Here is a 23595-nt window from a genome sequence, read left to right as displayed (position 1 = left end):
ATTGTACTCATTATGCCCTTTTAATCTTTTATCATGCTCATTATAGTTTTCTTGTGCTTGTTTTACTTTAAACAGGCTCATTATGCAAATTGGAGATAATTCTGAGCCCCATATGAATATTTCTGCTAGTTTTATCAAATATTGTGGTTTCAAACATTTTGTTTAATTAATAACACGTTTTGTGCCTTTCATTTGATTAATAATGCGTTTTGTGCCTTAAAAATGCTCCATTTCATTTTCTTTGCAAAATAAATCAATTGTGCAAGTTCTGGTTACCTTAAATTCATTTCTGGCTCTTTTTGATCATTTGAGCTCTGTTTCACTCAACCAGCTCAATCTGCCTTCACATTCAACTCTGCGCCTCATGGCTTGAAGAAGTTGCTCTCTTAATCCTGGTTCTGACACTATATCGCTCATTCAGTCAGGATAAAACAGAGGAACAATTGTGGGTTCAGTTCAAGCAGCTTTATTACACATAAGCACATCAGTAATGATGCTTTATAACAAACTTATAAACAAACTGACTACCACACTCATACATGTTAACACACTGGCTGTTGTCTCAAAGTGGCACTGCTGCCTGCACATGCTCACTATTTATATGCATGTGCCTACATCTGGAAATGCTTCTTAAAGGTACATACACACACTGTGTTCTACAGGTGCATTGAGGCATGTCTCCTTATGGCTAAGACTGTACCAGCTGCTGTGGACATCCCTTCAGATGTATGGGCAATCAGCCTCATGGATAAAATGGACACAGACTCCAGTGTGGCTAAATGGGAAGACACTTTCTCTTGGACTCTCTCAGCTACAGCTCCTGCCAGTGTCTCTGACAACTCCTTAATCAGATCCCTTTGGAGTCTGGTGAAGTGTGCCAAAAAATTCAAGGACCTAATGACAAAGGCTGATGATGCGTAGACCCACTTCCCAAATCTATCCATAGCCTGAGACTACCTTTTGGGCAGATGGACAGAGGAACACTCCTCAGCAAGTTCTTTTTTAGTGGCGGACGCTATAACCATAGCATGTACTGTTAACTCCTTGACCAAGAACTGTTTATCTTTGGGGTGGAAAGTATCTTATCAGGTCTTTTGGGGATCGGCTTAATGGTGTCTGGAGCCTTCCATGCCCACTGTGAAATCAACTGAATAAGTTCATCAGCAGGCAGTGTCACTCAGGAGGTAGACGGGCAGGTGCCAAAAGCCTGCAGGTAAATATATTCCTCAGAGGTAGGATTTGGGGACTTCTAGCCATGCCTCTGTTTTAGAATTTACAGGATGTCTCCAAATGAGACATCTTCAGGACATGGCCATGGAGACTGTTCTCCCCCATCAAAATCTGTATCCTCAGTCACTGATTCTTGGGGAGGGATTCATGTATTTCTCTTGCACTTCTTCTTCTTCTGAGGGACCACCTCAGGAGGATAATCTAGGGAGTTGTCAAAAAATGACAGTACTTGAGCCTGTGACACCTGAGGCTTTAGCACCTGCTGTCCCAGTGGAGAGGCAGGAGGAATAACTGAACTAGAGGGGGGAACCTGATCTGAGGTGAAAGGCACAGACTGAGTCTCTGCCAGAGAAAGGGCTGTCTACATAGCCTTGAAGGTAGTTCCCCTGAAGAGGGAAGGGACCCAGAACTGAGAGAAAATGACTCAGGACTGGGGTCACTCCCCACTCCAAAGAACCTACCCTCGAGACCAAAGCTGGAGCTGAACTAACTTGAGCCAAAGCTCTGAGGAGCAGGGACTGCTCCGAAAAACTTGGAGTCAAGATCTGCCCTGGAACTGACAGGGTAGCTACAGCTCCAGGACATCTCTCCGGTTCAGAAATAACTGAAGAGCTCAGGGTAACTACTGGCTCCTAAGAAGCAAACAACTCAAAAACTAGTACAATCAACATCAGCAGATCTGGAACAGAGGAATCTAAGATCTCTGAGGAGGTTAGAGGAGGAGTAGTTACCAGGGGTCAGAACTGAAAGGGGGCCTGAAAGTCCTCTAGCCCATAAGATTTTATTCACTAGCTTCTCCACATTGAGTTCAGAAAGACTTTTGTTGGAGCAGACTGATGAAGCAGAAGGGGACTTAGGCCTCTGCAAAAAAACTTCAGGGAGTTCCCCAGCAAAAGGATCAATCAATGGTGAGTAAGTAGTTCTTGGCATTCTGGTCATAGCAGGTGAGACAGTAATGATTTCATGTACTGAGGAGATCACTGTAGAAGGGTTTGAAATGACAATTGGTGCTGGAATGGGCATCAGTACTGGAGTGTCAGCAGCAGGGGCCTGTGATTCCATTGAAACTTTTCGAACCAAGGACCTCAACTTCTTTGATTTTGGAACCGATGGGGAGGTCAGAACTGAGAGGCTTCTTTTCTTGCTTTTATCCAAAGAAGATGAGGATGAAGGAGATTAGATGTCTGTCTCTGCTTTATCTATAGAAGATAAGGTGTTGCCAAAAGCTGAAGGAAGTAGACCTTTTAAAATAAGCTTGTTTCAGCTTTCCACAAGAGCTCAGTGGCTAAAGGCATGACAGATTCTTCAGTCTTCTTGTAAATAGTGACAGCCTAGACAATAAACACACAGAGTGAAAATCTGATTAGGGAATTTTATAGCCACACTTCTGGCCTTTTTTGAACCCAGAGACGGCCTTACCCTTCTCTCTCTCTCTCTCTCTCTCTATATATATATATATATATATATATATATATATATATATATATGCAGGAAAGGGGAATCTCCCAGTCGCTATTATTTGTCAGCCTTTCAAACGTTTGTTGATATGGTTTCAAACATTTGAAAGTTCGAACAAATGAAGGGCTTATATATATATATATATATATATATATATATATATATATATATATATATATATATATATATATGTCTACTTCAGAATGTCGACCATTCAGAATGCCGACTTTCATATGGCCGAAACCATATGATTGGCATTCCAAAAGAACGACATCCAGAAATAGCACCATTTACCTACCTGTAAACACAGTAAAACTGTGTTATGCAGGGGGGCAAGCCCCCCCGCACCTCAAACCCCCTGCTACTTAAATATTCTCACTCTGAGATCGCACTACAATGCAGGAAAGGGGAATCTCCCAGTCGCTATTATTTGTCAGCCTTTCAAACGTTTGTTGATATGGTTTCAAACATTTGAAAGTTCGAACAAATGAAGGGCTTATATATATATATATATATATATATATATATATATATATATATATAATTTTTTTTTTTTTTTTTTTTAAGGAAAACTAAAGGGCAAAAGGACTATCAGCAATGATAGCCAGAGAAGTACACGAGTGTGCACAGGGAAGGGAAAATCTACAAGAGAGGGGAAAGAGGCAACTATCAGCGATGATAGTGGGAAATAAAAGTGTAAGGGTAAAATATATCAACAATGATATTTTATAGGATACACTAAGTGTAAGAGAAGTTAAAGAAAAAGGGAGAAACTGAGAGAAAAATGTCAAAATGTTTTACCTAAATGACTGAAGCTCGATAGCAGTAGCTGGACGTGACCATTTCGAAACATGGCAAATGAAATCTGAGGTAACTGATAGAGAGGGAGTCTGGGCAGAGGTGAAGCTCGAGTGCTTTTAGCTGGCGCAAGCTGTAGTAATGCCTGAGTTGGTTCCGATATCAGAACCAACCCATCTGTCAAGGATAAAATGAAGATTAACAACAGATCAGTGTTACTCATTGATCTGACTTCTGCATGAAAGGTTTCTGAGTTGCAAACTATTATGGTGACTCATCTCTTTTGCATCTTTCACAAAGTTAGGGTAACTAAGAACCAGACCTTCCTTTATGCTTGAGATGGTTTCAGAGCATATATTAAGCCAGGCTATTAATCTCCATTTTTCTAAGGCCTTTCTCACTCTTCTGTCAGGGATAACCTTTCAGTCATCTCTACTGACTTATCCCCTCTATATCTTCCTTCAAGTTAATCAGTTTTTGAAAGGAATGTTACATTATCCGCCCACCAGAAATGCACATGGTATCTACTTGGGATCTTAATTTTGTACTATTTTGTAATGAGGAAACTTGCACTTTTTACTTTTCAACATCCTCATGAGGCTGATTTTAAGTTATTTTGAAAACAGTGTTACTCATTGATTTGATTCTGCAGGAAGGGTTTCTGGGTTACAAGCTATTATGGTGATTTAACCCCGTCTCATCTTTCACAAAGGCAGGGTAACTTTAAGAACCATAGCTTCCTTTAATGCCTGAGGTGATTTCAGAGGATATATTAAGCCAGGCTAATAATTTTAATTTTCTTTCCTTAACACAAAAATAAGAGAATTTCTTACACTCATATCCACAGATAACTTGTATACTACATTGTCAGGAAAACATTCAGGAATTCTAATTGTTTTCTCTGAAGGTAAGAAAAAGGGACAGTCAAGTCAAAATGGACAGTTTCTAAATGTAGACTCATGTTATTAGTTTTTGTTATTCACACCATAACAATAAACTTCAGGGTAAGTCAGGTCTACTTTACAAGGGCAATGGCAGCTACTTAGGCATTTGGCAAGGAGTGGACTCAAGAAATATTCTAGCAGCAGTAACGTGATCTTCCGTGCACACATTTATTAAACACTAGAAGCTGGACTCTTTCTCTAGGCTCAGACAAAGCTTTGTTAGGGCAGTTCTCCATGGGCTCCAGGATTCTGATCCTTCCTCCTCCCTTTCCTTTTAAGCTTTAGTATTCATCCCATATAGCTTTGGCAACTGCAACTGTGATCTAATGAACATAATATAGTTGTGCAAGTAAACTTACCATAACAGTAGTTATTTGAATAGATTATTGTTGCAGTACAAACACCCTGCCATAAAAAGAAGGGGTTGATGCTTTTTGTCATTCTTTTCTTCTACAGACACACACCTATCTCTTCCAGAGCTGTAGCCTCCCTTGCTCTGAGGTAAGTTGAGATTTTAGCACCCTAACCACTGACTTTATACCACTCTTCTCAGGCTTTTCAGTGGTTACAGAATTTGGAAGGTGCTCTGCATCTTTGGAAACTAGATGGTTAACCAATCCCTGGTCGGATAAGCTGCATACAGCAATCTAAACATATACTGTTATTATAAATTGACTTGCACAATGACTGAACATTATATTAGTATTACATTTATTTGGCTTAGTTATAGCCTGCCTAAATGTTATCTACTGTGGTTTTGCAATAGCAAAGAACAAGGCAGAAGAAGCATTCAACCATCTTCTGGAAAATGACTCATTAGATGAGCAAAAAAGCTATCAGGTTGCAAGGCAAAGACAGAAAGACACAGAAGTTAGTTATCTGACACCTTTCACAAGGAATACCAGCAACAACCTGCATACCAGCCCAAAGGACATCAAAGGCAGATGCAAGAAGTACTTCCAGAAGTTTCTGAATGAATGAGAAAAAAACACAGAAGCTATACTGCCCATGACACAGCTTACAAAGAAAGAGGAAGAGCACCCTGGAAAACAGAACAGCACTGAAGAAAACAATTTAAAGGAAAGTATCAGATGTGGTCAAGGCAGATAAGATGTTAGGGGAGAAGTGGCTCCAGGGAGTAGTTATAGCAGTATGGAGAAAAGCATATCCCACATGACTGGAGAATAAGTACTCTAGTGCCAGTGTACAAGAACAAATTGGACACGTGTGGGCAGTACAGAGGTATCAAATTCCTTTCACACTGTATGAAAATACTGGAGAGTGTGATAGATAAAAACATAGTATGAAGTAAGATGGGAGATGAGCAGTTCAGATTCAGCTCATGATGCAGCAAAACTGGCTTAATGTTTGCAGTGAAAATGGACAGTGAAGACGTTAGAGATGAGGCAGTAACTGGACATTCCTAGTTGTGGAGAAACCATACAACAGGGTCTAAAGAAACTGACTTGGGCAATCCTGTGAGGGCTGGAAGCCCCAGAAACATTGTAAAATTGGTGCAGGCTATGTACAAGGACCCAATGACACAAGTACAGTGTTCGGAGTCACATGGATTCCAAGAGCATCAGGGTTCAGCTCTGAGCCCACTGATCATACCAGTGATGGACTACACTGGCAAACAGGCTGGAGGGGACAGGTCAGTAAAGCTGCTGTATGTGGACTCTGAACAGGAGCTTCAACAAATGATAGTAGAATGGAATTTAAAACTGAAAGTACATGGGATGAAAGAGTACAGATAAGACAGATGGAAGAGGTCAATGTTAGAATCAGAGGGACTGCTGGCAACTGGTATGGAATGTTAGGGGTAGTATGTGACAGAAGAAGCAGCTGAAAAGTAAGATGTACAAAACAGTGGTGTGACCAATGATATTGTATGGTACAGAAAATGTGCAGTTATTTTAAAGTAATTGAAGAACTTAGAAGTGATGGAGATTAAGTGTCTGAGATGGGTGGTAGGCTACACACTGTGGGACTGATGAAGAAATGAGGACATCAGAGCACAAGCCAAAGTAGATGCAATTTCAGAGATCAATAGCATATTACAATGCTTTAGGCACATACACAGAAAAGCAGATGATTTGGTAAAGGTTTGGGAGAAACAGGAAGACGACAACCCAGAAAGAAAAATGTTCAACAAAGAAATAGCTGGATTGCATGAGAGAAGAGCTGTAACTGTCAGGCATGACTGCTGAGGAAGGTAAGAGTATCAGTGAGTGAAGAAATGGCAATTGATAACACCATGACCGCATATATAAAATGGAAAAAAGTGGGTTGGATTGTGATCCACTGATGTTGCTAAGTCTAGTGTTTCAGTGAACAAGAGCTTCAGAGACTGGTGCCAGATCATCTCTTGGTATCCTGTGATATTTGCAAGGACTTCAGTCCTTGTTTTCTCCAGGAGCAAAGGAACAAGTTGCTCCTGAAAGGTCTCCTCCCCGCTTCTTCTCAGGACACAGATAAAGCAGCAGACAAGGACAGAAAGAGAGGGAAAAAAAAGAAAATGAAATGAGGATGTACAATCTCAGCTTCTCCTTTCTCCAAAAATCCTTTCTCAGGAGGCCTCACCTCAATTTCAGGGTCATCTACATTACCTGTTCCAGGATCTTTCTGCACCAAGCCAATCATCATTTATTACCAACAACCCCCAGAAGCCATCAGGAGTTATCTGAAATGGAACTTTCTGAATTCCTCGCCTTTTGACCTCCCTCTCCTTCCTCCTTGAAGTCTACTAGGTTTGCTCACAGCTCTTCTGATTTCAATTGGGAAAGGATGATGAGTCTTTGTGATGGCAGAAATTGATATGGGTGGCATCCTATCTCCCTCATCAGGTTGGTTTTGAGTACCACTAGAGAAGAAATCTCCTTCCTTGATATGGACATCAGTACCTGCAGCCATTTTCATTGCCAAAGCTTCCTGTATCAGCACCATCTTGATCTGACCCTTTGGTACCAACTTTGAATTGTCTGACTCACCTGTCTCAGACCAAGTCAGAGTCAAGAGAGGTCATACAGCAGACCTCTCAACTCTGCAGCTTTGGTACTGACCCATTTCGTACTCTTTTGTTGTGTCAGGGTCACTGGCATTTGAGGAGTTGGCTTCAATCTCAACATCAGAATGATCCAGAACATCTGCATCTCCATATTTGGTCCCCTTGACATTCATGCCCTTTAGTGCTAAAAGGGTGCCAACTCAGAGGTCACTGGTGCCAGTGGATTCTGTGTCAACCTTAGAATTCACTGAGAACATGACAGCCAATCCTACTATTCAGGCAGGGGATGCTGCACTAACTTAGACTCCACCATCAGCACCTGTCTGCAGCCCTTTTCTTCTTATCATCCTTCCCAGGGATAGGGCATTTCTGAAGGTCTTAAGCAATCCTACTACAAGGGTCATCATGAGTCTTTTGGTGCTTTGGACAAGTCCTCTCTGGAGCCAGCAATTAAATATACATTGCAAGAAGAAGCATGTATATTCCCTCACAGTGTGTCTTACCCAGCACAACAACCTTGATGAAGAGGGAAGCCCCCCCCCAGTCCCTTCCAAAAGATGTTCTGTTTGGCAGAATCTTAGGATTGATGCAGCGGAGGGGCAACAGACCCAAAACGTCCCTTTCCCGGATGAGGTACTCTGAAGACTTCAGATCTGCAATCTACCCCCAGAGTGATCCCACTCGCCAACCATATGATGGCAGGACATGGCAGGAGCCTGACATTTTGGAGAGCATCCCAAGGATGCCGGATAAGATTCTTTGTCCACTTAAGGAAAGACCAGATTAAAGCAAGGGCCCTTTGGTGGTCTCCATTATTGTGGCAGCTAACACTAAGAATTCCAGCTTTACATCTTCTATTAAGGAATCTAGGAAAATGGGCTGCATGGAGGCGTGTACACTTTTGGCACATCCACCCTCAGAGCACTGGATTGTTTACCCACATGACATCTGAAAGAGATCTAGCAGAGCAAGCTTTAGACTTTAAGAAGCCTGTCACTCCTGACACTTGGAAGAAGCATTAGTCTCTGGTGACAACCATGTGGCTGTTTCATAACACAGCCAACACAGCAGTTAGCTCTGCACACAGAGGTATAATGAGGCACTTCTGACACTGCTTGTACAATTTTGCAGATAATTTCAAAGTATCCTTAAATGCCCTCATTAATGGGGTCTGTTTGTATCCAAGGTCATGGAAAGCTCTTTTTTAAGAGAGAAGGAAAGACACTCTTCCTCGGGATTTCAGTTTGAGATCTCTCAGAGGTTCTTTATAGGAACCAAAAGGAGTTTAAAGCATGCTAGTTCAAATCATCTCAGTGCTTTTTAGATGGGGCAAGCACAGCAGAGGAGGTCCTTTTACTGGATGCTGCCCCAGAGGCAGAAGTAAACAGAATTGGTGATTCAGGAGGTCCTTTTCTTGGGAAGCACATTGTTTATCCCTGAAGGATTGCCTGACTGCTCCTATCTGGAGGCAGGCTGTTCACTTAGATATATGGATGGCTATCATGAAGAACTAGGGACAGCATAGTATCCACAGGCTGTCATTCATTTCTCCTCATTTACAAAAATATCCATTGAACTATGGGTGTCAATGTATTCAATTTTGACTTGGCCACTTTTTCGATGTTCCAGATTCCACATTTCAGGTTGAACATATGACCAGTCGACAAATACGGTTTAGGGATATCAATAGTAAACTGTTTCTCAAATGCATGATGGTTACTGCATCCCAACTGTGATTGAGAGGAAATTGCATTTTCTCATATGTAGACAGACTCCTGACTGTAACAATTGAGTCTGTAGTATCAGCCAGAGATCATTTGCTTCACTTGTTTGATTTCAGGGAACTTTGTAAATATAGAAAGGTATCAACTAGAACTTTTGTAAACTCAGATTTTCATAAGGTGCCATCTAGATATGTGTGTGTAAATTGCCAGGATTCCACATGAAAGACTCACCACCCTTCTCTTTGTTCCTTCTCCATCAGCTACTCAGCTTGAAAGCCATGGGTCTCATGGTGGTTTCTATTCTAATCATACCTCATATGAGATTTTATGAGGGTGCTGCAGTGAACTCTAAAAATGCAATGGTTTCAATCAGAAGGCTCCATAAACACATCCATCTCTCCTCTGTTCACAGGCATTTGAGGTAGGAAAAGGAGTACCTAGTGTTTCAAGCAAACAGTCCCTTTATTCTTCCCCTTCCCAATGAAGGACACCTTCTGTCTATGGTGATGGCAGGCCATTATGAGGGGAGAAACATCCAGGGCATATGCAACAAAAAATGCCAACCTTCATACAAATATCTTGATGAAAGCTGTTCTAGCATTACAGCCCTTCCAGGACAGTTTCCTACAGGGTGCATTCTCCCAGTTGTGTTAGTAGTCTGGTACATCAACAAGCAGGGGGAACAGATCCTAGCCCCAGTACTGAGAAACTATGAAGATGTAGCAATGAGTTAGGTCTTCAAAGTGCTTTCTGCTGGCTATGTACATTCTAGGATGAACCATCCATCAGACAGGCTTTGCTTGATGCTTATTGCTGCATGAATGGCCTCTCAATCTATCAGTAAAAAATAGTTGTGTAAAATCTACCATAACTACAGATGTCCTTTTCTTCCACATTGCAGTATTCTTAGTATGGGATTTCCTGCCTCAGGCGACCCAATGTCAGCTCCTATACAAAAGCTTAAGCCTGGTTGCTGCTGGTCCATCGGATGTCACATGTAGGGCCATAAACCAGGGACCTTAAATGTGATGTCTGCATGCAAAGACCTCAAAACCTGAAGGCCAGAGGGACAGTCTTAAGAGAGGAATAAGTGATTGCCAGCTAGAAGAGTCAAGTGTCATAGGCTGGCTGGTTGCTCTTGGTTAAGGGTAGAGCTTCCTAAAAGCTAGGAGCTAGGTCAGTAGCCAATGTAATGCAGGGAGAAATGGAATACTGCAACATGGAAGAGAAGGACATCTATGGTTATGGTAAGATTTTACACAACTATTCTATGTCCTTCCATTCCTATGTTGCAGTATTCTTACTGTGGAAGAGTACCACACCTAGTTAGAGGTAAGAGTGGTGGTAGAGGTGGAAGATTCCAGAAACCCATGCAGGATTGTCCTAGCAAAGCCTGCCCTGGCTCTGGAGACTTTATCTAGTTTGTAGTGCTTGGTGAAGGTGTGGATAGTGGACCAGGTGGCAGCTTCTAGAATGGAAGCTGTGTCCAGCCCCTGGAGGAAGGCTTTGGAAGTAGCCATACCTCTGGTGGAATGAGCTCTCATCCCCTGGGGTAAAAGTTTGCCATGGTGTGAGTAGTAGAAATAAATGGATTTTCTGATCCAGCCTGAGATAGTTTGCTTGGAAGCTGCCTTGCCCATAGCCCTGAGGTGGAAGGAGACAAAGTTGATCAGATTTTCTGAAGGGTTTAGTCTTGTTGTCTGTGCACATCCAGGGAATGGAGAATCATCTCACTCTTGTTAGCTGGAGAGGGGAAGAAGATAGGCAAGTGATTAGATTGACTTAAGGACAGCTCGTTTACCACTTTAGGCATGAAGGAAGGGTTAGTGCGTAGTCACCCTGTCCTTGTGGAAGACAGTGTAGGGGGGCAGGCCATGAGTCCCTGTAACTCTGACACTCTACTAGCAGAAGTAATGGCGACCAGCAGTACAGTTTTCCATATACAGAGTTGTAAAGTAGCATTGCTAGCCAGTTCAAAGGGGCTAAGTGTTAGTTTCTCCGGTTCAAAGTTTAGGTCCCATGGTGGAGGGATGGGTTTTCTAGGTGCTCTGATGTGTAAGACCCCTCACAGGAAATGTTTAACATCTAGCCTGGATAATAATGGGGGGTGTAGAGGCAGGCAGATATGGCTGAAAGATGCACTTTCACTGAGGAGTAAGAAAGGCCATCTTTAATGAGTTCACACACTTATGTAAAGACTAGGGAGGGGGTCCGCCAAGCTGGGGTTCCTGTCTTTATGCAGACACCATTTTGAGAATCTCTCCTATTTTGATAAGTAGGATTTTCTAGTAGCAGGTTTCCTGGCCTCCCACAGGACTGTGAGCATGTCCTCTGGTTAGTGGTGTTTAAAAGGGATTAGAAATTTATCACCCAGAATGTTACTGCTAACATCTGTAGGTGAGGATGGAGTAGGGTTCCCTTTTGTTGTGTCAGAAAGTCCACCTTGTGGGGTAACTTGTGGTGATTGCCCTTTGCTAGTGAGTGAAGTAGGGGGAACCAGTGCTGCCTTGGCCAGTAGGGGGTCACCAACAAGATTTTTGGTTTGTCCTTCCTGATTTTCAGTAGGACCTTTTGAATTAGAGGGAAGGGGGGAAAGGCGTAAAGAAACCATCCCTTCCAAGGAATGCTGAAGGCATCTACTCTCCAGGCTAGTGGGGAGTGATACTTGGTGCAGAAATTGGCCAATTGTCTGTTCTGGGTGGAGGCAAACAGATCCACTTGAAGAGTGCCCCACCAGTAGACAATGTCTAGAAAGGTTTCCCTGTTCAGCATCCACTCGTGCTGTAGAAATGATGTTCTGCTTAGAAGATCTGCCTGTTTGTTGTCCTGAGAGGGTATGTATGAGGCCTGCAGAGTCAGGTTGTGCCTGGAGGTGATTTCCCAGATTTGTAGCGTTATTCTGCAAAGGAGGTAGGCTTTGGTTCCTCCTTGTTTGTTGAGGTACCACATGACTGTGGTGTTGTCTGTGAAAATTAGAAGGGGTCCCGGGTCGAGGGTAGGAAGAAAAGCCTCCAGGGCTAGGAGAACTGCAGTCATCTCTCTGACATTGATATGTTTCATTTGAAGAGCAGGGCTCTAAATTTTCTGAACTCTGAAGTCCTTGCAGGTGGCACCTCACCCTATGTCTGAAGCATCTGTGTAGATGCCCTGGCTTGGGGAGGGCATTTGGAGAGGCCATTCCTGGGTTGTGACGGGTTTGTTGAATCCACCACCTTAGCTGTTTGAGACAGGGCAGAAAGGGGATTTGCTTCTCTAAAGAGTGTAGGTGTTGTGACCACACATTCTTGAGGTACCAATGGAACTTCCACATATGCATTCTTGTCAAGGGAAGCATGGAAATGGTGGCTGCCATAAGGCCCAGGAGTTGCAGGAATTGTCTTGCAGAAATCTAGGATTCCAGTAAAAGGTTTTGAAAGTGAGTGGAGAGGGAGTGGACCTTTTCCTGTGGAAGAAAGGCCCACATTAGATCTGTCCTGATCCTGCAGCCCAGAAAATGTCTTTGTCTTGCTGTGGGAGCAAGGATGATTTGTTTAAATTGAGGGTGAAGCCCAGGTTTTGAAGAAGGGTGGTGGTGGTGAACGTGAGGTGGTCTCTGAGATGGATTTCTGTCTCTGCTAGAAGGAGAATGTCATCTAGGTAGGGGTAGAGTTGTATATCTTGGGACCTGCAGTAAGCAATGGCTGGGGCTAGGCATTTTGTGAATACTCTGGGTGCTGTAGATAAACAAAAGGGCAAGGCTGTAAACTGAAAGTGGGAACAGGGCCCAGCAAAATGTAGAAATGATCTGTTGGAGGGTTTTATGGGGATATGAAGGTAAGCCTCCTTTAGATCCAGAGTGGCCATAAAGGCCTGGTCGTGGGTAAGAGGAAGTAAAAGTTCAGAGGGAGAGCATTTTGAAAGAAGGCACTTCCAGAAATAGATTCAGGAAAGATAGGTCCAGTATAAGTCTCCAAGGACCATCCTTTTTGGGGACCAGAAAGTCTCGAGAAAAATCCTTTTTCTTCCTGCTCGGGAGGACTAGGTTCTATTATTCCTAGTTTTTGGAGGTCTAGAAGAATTTGTGGCAGGAGGTGGATTTGTTTTTTTTTTTTTTGGAGGGGGGGAGAGATGGGCTTTAGGATGGGCTTTTCCCTCCAGGACAGGAAGCATCCTTTTTGGATGATAGTACCCACTGGTCTGAAATAATGGTTTTCCAGATGGGGAAAACAGTGGGATAGACGGGTAGACAGAGGCAGATGGGCAAGATAGTCACACATTGTTGGGTGCATTTCTATCCTGAAAGGTGGTAGGTCTAGAGAAGGTTTGCCTTCTGGTTTCCCTCCTGTGCCTGGAGGATGAAGGGGTGGCAGAGGAAGGGGTCTCGTGACAAAAGAGGTTTTTGCAGGGTAGTTCCTGTAATACTTTGGAATAGATGACACAAGCAAGTGCTTGATGTCCTTCAGTTCCTTGCTTTTCTCCTGCAGATTTTTAAAAAGTTCTGCAGACTGTTTTCCAAACAAAAGGTTATGATCTAGGGGGGCATCCATAATTTTAGTTTTAAAGTCTTCTGGAAGAGGTTGTAGGCACAGCCAGGCATATATATGGAGGACTGAAGCAGAAGCTGCTGACCTGGCAGAAGCCTCTGCAGCATCATAACTGTACCTAATTGAATGTCTGGCTACCTGTGAGGCCAGTGACAATTTAGATGATGTGTCTGATTTGGTAGGGTACTCAGGTGTGGCAGCCAGGAGATTAGTTGCTTGTGAGACAAGGTCCAGTGCATATTTAACCATATGTGTCTGGTAATTTATAGCATGGAAGGCCAGGGTGGAAGAGGTGTACACTTTTTTACCAATCCTGTCCGTGGTTTTGCTGTCTTTAGCCATAGGCAAGAGAGATGCAGAAGGAATGTCTGGATTACTTGTCTGGAGGGTCTGCCAAGGGGGGTTTGACTAAAGTTTTGATCATCAGGAAAGTACAGTTGTGTACACTTACATAAATGTAGATGTTCGAGTGTATTCACTGTTGCAGTTATCACATTTGGGTTATCTGCCTGCATGTAACCCTCAGCCAGTGTGAATACCAGAGTCTTCGGTTTTCTGCATTGGATGGTGTCGCTTCTTCCATGACATTGTGTCGTCAAGGGCATGAAACATGCAGCAGACACCATTACATCAGTTTTTCCTTGCCCCAGATGTCAGATGCCCCCACAATAGGAAGCAATTATATTTTATGGGACACCCACAGCAAAAAGCAAATACACATGATATAATATATGCCAAACAAGAAGGAAAGGTAGAGCCAAGAGAAGTCAGGGGGCTGGAGGGAGGGTAAGCAGGACTGCAACAGTGAATACACTCGAACATCTACATTTATGGTAAGTGTCCACAACTGTACTATGTTCTTCATGTTTCACTGTTGCAGTCATCACATTTGGGTTGATTCCCAAAGCTAAAGAAGGGTGGAGGCAGTTAAAGAGTATTAGGGTTAGCAATCAGTTCTTGTAAGACTGATGTGGCAAATCCAGCTCTTGATTTAGAAAAGATAGGCAGGTGGTAATCCTTGGTGAAAGTATGTACAGAGCTCCAGGTAGCAGCTTCCAGGATGTCCCTGGTAGGGATTCCTCTGAGAAATGCCATAGAGGTAGATGCAGCCCTGGTGGAATGTGATCTTATCCCCTGTGGGGTAGGTTTTCTATGGTGCTTGTAGCAGAAATGGATGCAATGGGCTATCCATTTGGAAATGGTTTGCTTTGAAATGGCCTCCCCCTCTGTCCCTGCAGAAAAGCTAACTAGCAGCTGGTCAGATTTTCTGAGAGGCTTAGTTCTGTCCAAATAGAATCTAAGCTGTCTGTGCACGTCCATAGAATGCAGTATCCTTTTCCCCTTATTCTGAGGATTTGGGAAGAAAACAGGCAAATGAATGGACTGGTTCAGAGCCACATTAGACATCACCTTGGGCATAAAGGATGGATTAGTCCTGAGGGAAACCCTATCTGCATGGAAGATAATGAAGAGTTCCACTGCCATGAGGGCCTGCAGTTCAGACACACTTCTTGCAGAAGTGTTAGCTAGAAGTAAGGTTGTTTTCCAAGAAAGGAATTTCAACTCTGCTGTAGCAGCTGGTTCAAAGGGGGGAAGAGTGAGTTTTTCAAATACAAAGTTAAGGTCCCAGGCTGGAGTGGGAGCTCTCCAGGGGGGGTCTTAAATTTTTGGCTCCTCTAATGAATTGTTTTAGCAGGAGATGAGAGAAGACGGGTGGCTTAGTATTATAATGTGCTGAAATGGCAGAGGCATGAATCTTAACTGAAGAGAAAGACAGACCCTTGTGGAGCATTTCTGTTAAATAATCTAGAATATGAGGTAAGCTGGGCACCACTGTGCCCATCCCCTGAGCCTAGCTCCAGGAACAGTATCTTTTCCACTTTTCTGAAATGGATTTTCTAGTACTAGGCCTCCTTGTCTCAAGAATGACATCCAGCACCTGCTTACTGAGTGTTGTTAGAGGTGAGCTCAGGGAATTAGCCAGGCTGCAAGGTTCAGGGTTTGAAGCTGAGGGAGCAGAATCTGGCCCACCTACTGGGACAGCAGGTGCCATGGTTGTAGCACTGTCAGACTGCACAAAAGGGGGTACCAGTGCTGGCGTCGCCAGTCTGGGGCAATCAGGATTGTCCTTGGCTTGTCCTGTTTGATCTTTAGTAGAACCTTCGAGAGGAGAGGCAGAGGGAGAAAGGCATAAATTGAGAGGCTTTCCCACGTAAAGGACAGGGCATCCACTTTCCAAGCTTGACTGTGGGAAGTTCTTGTGCAGAATTTGTTCAATTGATAGTTCTGAGGGGAGGCAAACAGGTCTACCTCTGGTGTCCCCCATTTGTTCCTCAAGAGCTTGAATATTTTGGGTTCCAGTTTCCATTCGTGTGTGTCCATGAGATTTCTGCTTAAGTCGTCTGCCAGTGAATTTAGTTTGCCTGGCAAGAATTGAGCTTACAGGTTCACTTGGTAGCTCAAGGCTGTGACTCACAGAGCCATGGCCAGTCTGCAAGAGTGTGTAGGAATGGGATCCCCCCCGGCTTGTTTATGTACCACATAAGTGTAGTGTTGTCTGTCTTTACCAATAGTTGTCCTGGAAGAATAAGGTCTTTGAAGACTGTCAGAGCATTCTGTACAGCTAACATTTCTTTCTGACTGATATGCAGGTGTATCTGTTTTGGGCTCCATTTGCCCTGCATGCACTGCCCTGCCATGTAAGCCCCCCATGCATAGTCTGATGCATCTGTTGTTAGGGTTTGGGCAGCAGGGGGTAGAGTGAAAGGCAGTCCCTTGGTGTGGTAGCAGGCCTCTGCCCACCAAAGGAACTCTGCCCTTAGACAAGGAATGACAGGGATCCTTGTTTCCAGATCCTGAGAATGTTGACACCATGGACTTTTTAGATACCATTGAAGTTTCCTCATATGCAGTCTTGCATATGGAATTAGCAGAATGCAAGAGGCCATGAACCCCAGGGCTTGCAGGATTTTCCTTGTAGATAGCTGGGTTTTTGTGGCCAGTAGGTTGAAGTAGGTTGTCAAATAACTTGTTTCTCTGGAGTGAGGAATGCCATCTGGGAAGTTGTGTTCAAGCTTGCTCACAGGAATACAATCTGTTGGCAGGGTACAAGGTGTGATTTCTTCTCATTGATGGTGTACCCCAGTGAGGTTAGAAGTCTCTTTACAAATGCCAGGTGTAATAGCAAGTTTTGACTTTCTGCCTGAATCAGGCAATCGTCCAAGTAAGGTTAAATCTGAATATTTCTCTGCCTGCAAAATGCAATGGCTGGAGGTAAGCACTTTGTGAATACCCTGGGCACAGTAGATAAGCCAGAGGGAAGTGTAGAGAATTGATAAGTCCATGGAGCCTGCCCTGAAACGTAGGTATTGTCTGCAGGATTCCCTTATTGGGATGTGCAGGTAAGCTTCTTTTAAGTCTAGGGTTGCCAGCCAGGCATCCTTGGCTAGCCTAGGAAGAAGCTGTTGAAGAGTTAGCATTTTGAATTTTGGAACCACCAGAAAGGTGTTGAGAATAGACATGCCCAGGATAGGACACCCAGAGTTTTCTTTTCTGGGAACCAAGAAGAGTCTTGAATAAAAACCATGTCCACTTTGTTCTGCTGGGACAGGTTGAATAGCCCTGATACTGATGAGAGAGTGCACTTGTTTTTGGGCCTCTGTCCACTGATTTGGGCGGAGGTCTGGCCACCCACTTGGGGTTGGGAGCAAGTGTAAGTGGAATCTGTATCCTAGGGAAACTGTTTAAAGCTCATTTGTCCTGGGTAATGAGTTGAAACCAAAATCCAATTCAGTTCTGTTTTGTTACACGTTCACTTCCATCTCATTTTTTTTGGTTCCCTGGGTAATGCGTTCCCAGTTTTTTGCATGCAGAGCGAGCTTTCCTCCTAAGGGAGCAAGTAGTTGAGCAGGGCTTGGAAGAGTTAAGGATAAGTCATTGTGCCATTTTTCCATAGGGGGTAGTTTACTACTCCCTGCTTTGTGGTGGGAGCCCCCCACTGCTTAGATCTGTGCATTGCCTGAGACTGAAGTTTTGGTGGTCTGCTGCTCCTGGGTTTGGACTGAGAAGGCCTGGAAGGGACTGTAAAAGACCAGTTCTTTGAAGGTCAATGCCTACTGAATCTAGGAGGCTGTACTTGTAAGAAATCTAATAGTTTGCATAGATTTAGCTTTTTCCTCCATCCTTTTGAGGACTTCTGCTTTGTTGCCAAATAGGCGGTCTTGGTTTAAGGATGCATCCAGTAATTTAGCTTTAACATGATCTGGCAAGTTTTTTTCCTTAAGCCAAGCATGCCTTCTAAGTACAGACCCAGTGACAGCAGCCCTGCAAGATGCTTCTAAAGCATCAAAACCACATTGCAAAGTATGTTTACCAACTTGTTCAGCAGAATGCATTAACTCTTGCAAATCTTTGTGTTCAGCACAGTCAGGAATCAACATCATTTTCTGTTTAAGTAGTCCCATAATATGCTGCTGATATACTTTATATGAAACTGGCAATTTAAAGCCCTAATAGCCAAAGTAGCAGAAGTGTATACCTTCTTACCCCATCTGTCTAAATCTCTAAAGTCCCTATCAGAAGGGGTAGGATTTTTGGCAGTAGTAGCCTTAATGCCTTTTGGTCCTTGGGAAATGGCCTCTCGATCTGCAGTAGGATTCTTGAAGAGGAATTTGTGACAATCAGGTACTCTGTAGTATCTGCCCAGTTTCCTGGGAGCTGGAGGCAAAGTGTCTGGGGTAAGGCTGGATTCCAAGAAAACATCATCTACAATCTCCAGAACAGGAGGGATAGCTAGAGGCCTGTGATGAGGCAGGAGTAAAAATCCCCTAAGTCTCTTTTTGGACTCAGAATAGTCCTGGCTTTCCCAGCAGAAATGCTCCCTAAGGATATGCAAGGTTTCACCAAAAGAAAACTCTTTTGGGAGGGGAAGCAGAGGGAATGAAATCATCTGCATCAGAATCCTCATAGGTAGATAAGGGTAAATCATGGCAGTCAGAAGGAACAGATATATCAGATTTGTGATCATAAGAATCAGAAAGAAAATTAGTTCTAGGACTCAAAGGGGGAAGGTTGGATTCCCCTAATTAAGGTAATAAGGTCTTCAGCCATTCTAATCATTTGATTTTGAGGCATATGGGCCTGAGAAAGTGGTTTGGTCATCTGTTTTCTAGGTGTAAGGTGAGCGTTAGGCCTGAGGAATTCTGTATTCTTAGCTTGAAACAAAGTCGTCAGTTCAATATGAAAATCAGTAGGCCTGAATACACCCTCAGAAGCCGGTGCCTGTACAGTAGCTCTGGCACCATCCAAGGTAGAGACATCCACAGGTTCCATAGTCGAAGAAGCATCTCGTGGCATACCGGACTCCGAATGGGTCTCAGTAGAGGCCTGCGAATCTGTAGTAGCGGGTATCAGGGGCTGAAAAAGCGCCTCACTGAGTACTGGCAGACTGGCAACTAGCTTAACAGAAGTCTCATCGGCAGTTTTGGATCTATGCAGTCACTGTCTTTATCCTTACCTTTTTTCAGAAGATAGGTAGATGGATGGCTTAATGAAGCCATTTCGGAGTATGGAGATTGAGAAAAAGTATTTAGCTACAAGAATGGCCCGACAATGAATAGTTTGGGCGTTGAACAAAGCACTAAACCAACAGTGAGGGACGTCATGGTATGGGCCTAAACAGGTGACGCAGTAAGAATAAAAATCTCTATGAGGTATTTGCTTTCCACAGGCAAGACAATTGTTAATTTTTTCTGACATTGGTTAGAACAAGAAAAAGGATCCCCAATGGGTACTTATCTTTTTGAAGACTTCCGGTCTGAAACTCAAACGGAAATTTCAGGAGTCGGCCAACCGGCACTTGTGAACTGCTTCTGCTTTGGGCACCGCACGGCAAGAAAGACTTATGTAATGGTGTTGGCTGCATGTTTTATACCCCAGATTACCTGATGTCATGGAAGAAGCGACAGCATCCGATGCAGAAATCCAAAGACACTGGTATTCAGGCTGGCTGTGGGCTACCTGCAGGCAGATAACCCAGATGTGATGACTGCAACAGTGAAACACGAAGAACATCCTTATAAAACCTGTCTGGTCTTTTAGGTACAGGTGGTTGAGAGTCTGGAGTTTTGTATGCAGAGGTAAAAGCATCCAGACAGGAAGGTAAGATTGGTGGGATGGCTGATGAGGAGGGAGACTCTACTTGAAGGAGTTCAACATACCTCTCCTCTGAGTGTCAGTCATCTGGGTAGTGTCCCATTTAAAGTACTCTTTCATCTTGTTTCACCAAAGGTAATGTCCTCTGGTGGTGAGTCCCCTTAAACAGATTCATCTGGTGAATAAAATTCTAAAGGGGAGGCCATCTGGGATGCATAAGAAATGGACTCTTCAGAAGAAGAGAAATAAGGTTCTAGTTCCTCCTCTCCTTCTTAGGTAGTCTGCAAGGGGAAAGAAATGGCAGAGGCAGACCTAGGGCTGAGCACAGGTATAGTGGAAGGAGTAGAGGCTGTGGGCCTGAGGGCCATAAAGGCCTGCATCAGAGAGTTAGTGAAAGATTGCCAATCAGGTAGTCCTTCAGGGGTAGTAGTCAGATGTTTAGTTTTCTGTTTACATTTAGTAGGTGTTGATTTGGGAGAAGGCCTAATCTGATGCCTGAAACAGCATTTGCCATTTTTAGCTGACATTGGCTAATATAAAACACAGCTAACCAAGCTCAAGCAAAAGGAGCATAAGGCTTCCCCAATGGGGTACTTAGCTTTTTTGAAGTCTTCTAAAGTAGGAGTGAAGCGAGCAATGAGAAGTTGTCTGCAGCTGAAAGGTTTTGAGGTCATTGCATGCAGATGTCACATTTAAGGTCCCTGGTTTATGGCCCTACGTGTGACCTCCCACGCACCAACAGCAACTAGGCTTAAGCTTTTGTATAGGAGCTGACGTCGGGTCGCCTGTGGCTTGAAATCCCACAGTAAGAATACTGTGACATAGGAATAGGAGGACATCACACATGATTTTTACTGTTTGGGCCAGACTTGCTGCAACCTACAAGCATCTCAAAAGCAGCAATCATTACCCTCATCACTCTGGTCTGTCAGTGAGCATCTAGAATTCTCTTATGCGCATCCCCCCTCTTCCACTGAGATTTTTTCAGAAGGTTTCTCTGTGCATGACTTCAAATGATCTTCATAGCCCTCCTTTGGCAAATATAAATGTGTTTCCAAAGGAACCACCAACAAGGCCAACATTCTCAAACACTTTTAATAAAACAAAATCACAAAATGCACCTTTTGGTTCCTTTGGATTATTCTACCATAGTGGTTTACATAAATTTGTTTCCCTTTCTATGGGCTTCGCCTCAAGAAGCAGCCTTGACTTTCTAGATCTGTAGTCAGACCTCCTTTCCCACCCATCCGGTGAACCTTAGCCAGGGGTTCATGCCCTCAAGTTAACTGCAAGGTTTCTTCAGTTCCAGAGATGGTCAGAAATCCATCTTAAACTCCCAGAATACTCCGCAGAGTGTCAGTTGCATACAACCTCTACAAAAGTAGAAATATCAATATGGGCTTGCCATCACAGATCGGTTTCTTTCTTTGCTCCAATTCCCACAGTATTACAGTTTCTCTCGACTTTAACTCACTCGTTAGCTAGCTGCTATACCATCAATGTTTAAGCAGCCATTCCCAATTTCCATCATGGATTCCATTATTTATCCTGGCAGCAAAAATGTTTGAGATGCATTTCTCAAAGTTACCTTTCTACTACAGCTTCCAATTAAGGATCCTGCCACTCATTGGATCTCAATCTAGTCTTAAGAGTCCTTCACCTGCTCCCCTTTTGAATCAGTTTCTGCTGACCTGAAATTTCTTTCCTGTAAAACCATTTTTTCTCATAGTAGTCACATCTGCCAGAAAAGTGGAAGAGCTACCTGCTCTCTTTCCCAGACAACCATATTTACTTTTCTCACAATTGAAAGTCACTGACCTCTCTTTTTTGTTCAAGGTCGCTTAACACTGAGAAACCAAGCAGGGGTGTCCTCTTCCACTTTATTTGCTTTATATTTAGAGCCACTGGCAAAAAAAATAAGGGACTCAGAAATTCAAGGATATAATTTGTATGGTAATCAAGAAAAATTGGCTTTACACATATATTTTGTACTTGCTAAATCCAGAAAAGGACATCTTTGTCTTGTGGAGTATTTTGAGATGAGCCTTTTGGGGATATATAAATTTAATGAAAATAAAAAAAAGTTATGTATTTAACATAACAGATCTGTGTTGTCTTATTTTCATCTGGTTCAACATGTGGGATGTCAGATCTGACCTCATACCAGAGTACTGGATCGGAGAGTTCTGACTCCTCCCCTGCTCACAATTCTATTCTCCTATATGAATTACCTCAAACTGAATTTGCTGATTGATTCCAAATGGTCTCAAATAATGTAGGAAGGAATGAAGAAAAGGAGCGAGTTTTGAAAGGAAATCCACTACACAGAAAGTTGGAACAAAGGACAGATAGTGTCCATGCAAGGTGTCACTGAATCCCAGAAGAGGAAAAATGACAATTTGAAAGGGGAAAAGAGGATGGGGAGTCAAAAATAAGACAACACAGATCCATCATTATGGTAAGTACATAACTTTTGAATTCAATTTCTATTTTCATCTAATTCAATATGTGTGAGAGATTCCCAAGCCACCCAAAAGGAACCTAGGTGGACTCAAGAAGACATTCCTAAGTATGCCAGAACCAAAGGATTTGCGGGTCCTAGATTGTACATCTAACTTATGAGATATAAAGTTACAAGTTGTAGACCTAATCAACTGATGCACATCATCAGTGACAGATGCTCTTTTTGCAAATGCTGTTAAAGTTGCAATCGCTCTGGCAGAGTGAACCTTAGGTTTAGAATATAAGGGCAGTCCTTTTGACTTACAAAGGAAATTAAATCTGCTAGCCATTTTAAGAGTGTAACTTTAGACACACATTGTCCAAACTGTCTTGAAAAACTATACAGACAATTGGTCAGGCTTTCTGAAGCCCTTAGTATGGTGCAGATAGAACCAGAGTTGCATTTGGACATCTAACATATGTAAGGTATATTCACCTTTATTAATGTTTGAAGAAAATACTGTCAAATCAGTCTGATGGTTCAGGTTAGAGTCCAAAGCCACCTTGCGAAGGAAGGAGGGATCTGTCCTCAGTGAAATTACTTGTAATTCCCAACAAACATTTTGCTGATGTAATGGCAACCAGAAATGATAGTTTTCCAAGAAAGGAACTTCTGATCTGATGAAGCTCTACGGGTTCAAAGGGTTTTTGGGTGACAGATTTAAGTAAAATTGTGACATCCCAGACAGGAACCAGATTACAAATTGCAGGTTTTAATAAAAACATTCCTCTAAGAAAGGCCTTGGTCACCTTAAGAGAGACAATAGAGTAATTATCATGACCTATGTGAAAGTTTGAAATGGCAGCCATCTAAACTAACTGTAGAGTAACTAGAGCCTCCCATAAATAAGTTCAGAAAGGAACCCCAAATTGCTGGTAGAGGGGACTAATCCCTTTGAAGCAGCACACACACAGAAACATTTTCATTTACTTTTGTAAATTATTTTGGTTGAATCTTTCTGAGAGAAAGATTATATGGCCTACTTACTGAGGCAGAAAACCTGGCATCTATTTAAAATTGGAGAAACCATGCAGTCAGTTTTAAAGCCTGGAGATTCAGTAGAGGCATATCGGACTGGTGATTGAGGATACCTGGAGTGGGATCCAGAACCCATGGTGGGTGCAGAAGATGAAGCCAAAGGGGAATCATACCTACACAGGCCAAAATGGGGTAATGAGAATTATCCTGGTCTTGTATTCCATAACTTCCTGAATAAATTTGGTGATGAGGGGAATTGGTAGAAAGGCATAAAGGA

This window comes from Protopterus annectens, chromosome 2.part1 (genome assembly GCF_019279795.1).
Source record: "Protopterus annectens isolate FY-2018-M chromosome 2.part1, PAN1.0, whole genome shotgun sequence".
In the NCBI taxonomy this organism is placed as follows: Eukaryota; Metazoa; Chordata; order Ceratodontiformes; family Protopteridae; genus Protopterus; species Protopterus annectens.
This window is presented reverse-complemented; position numbering follows the sequence as displayed.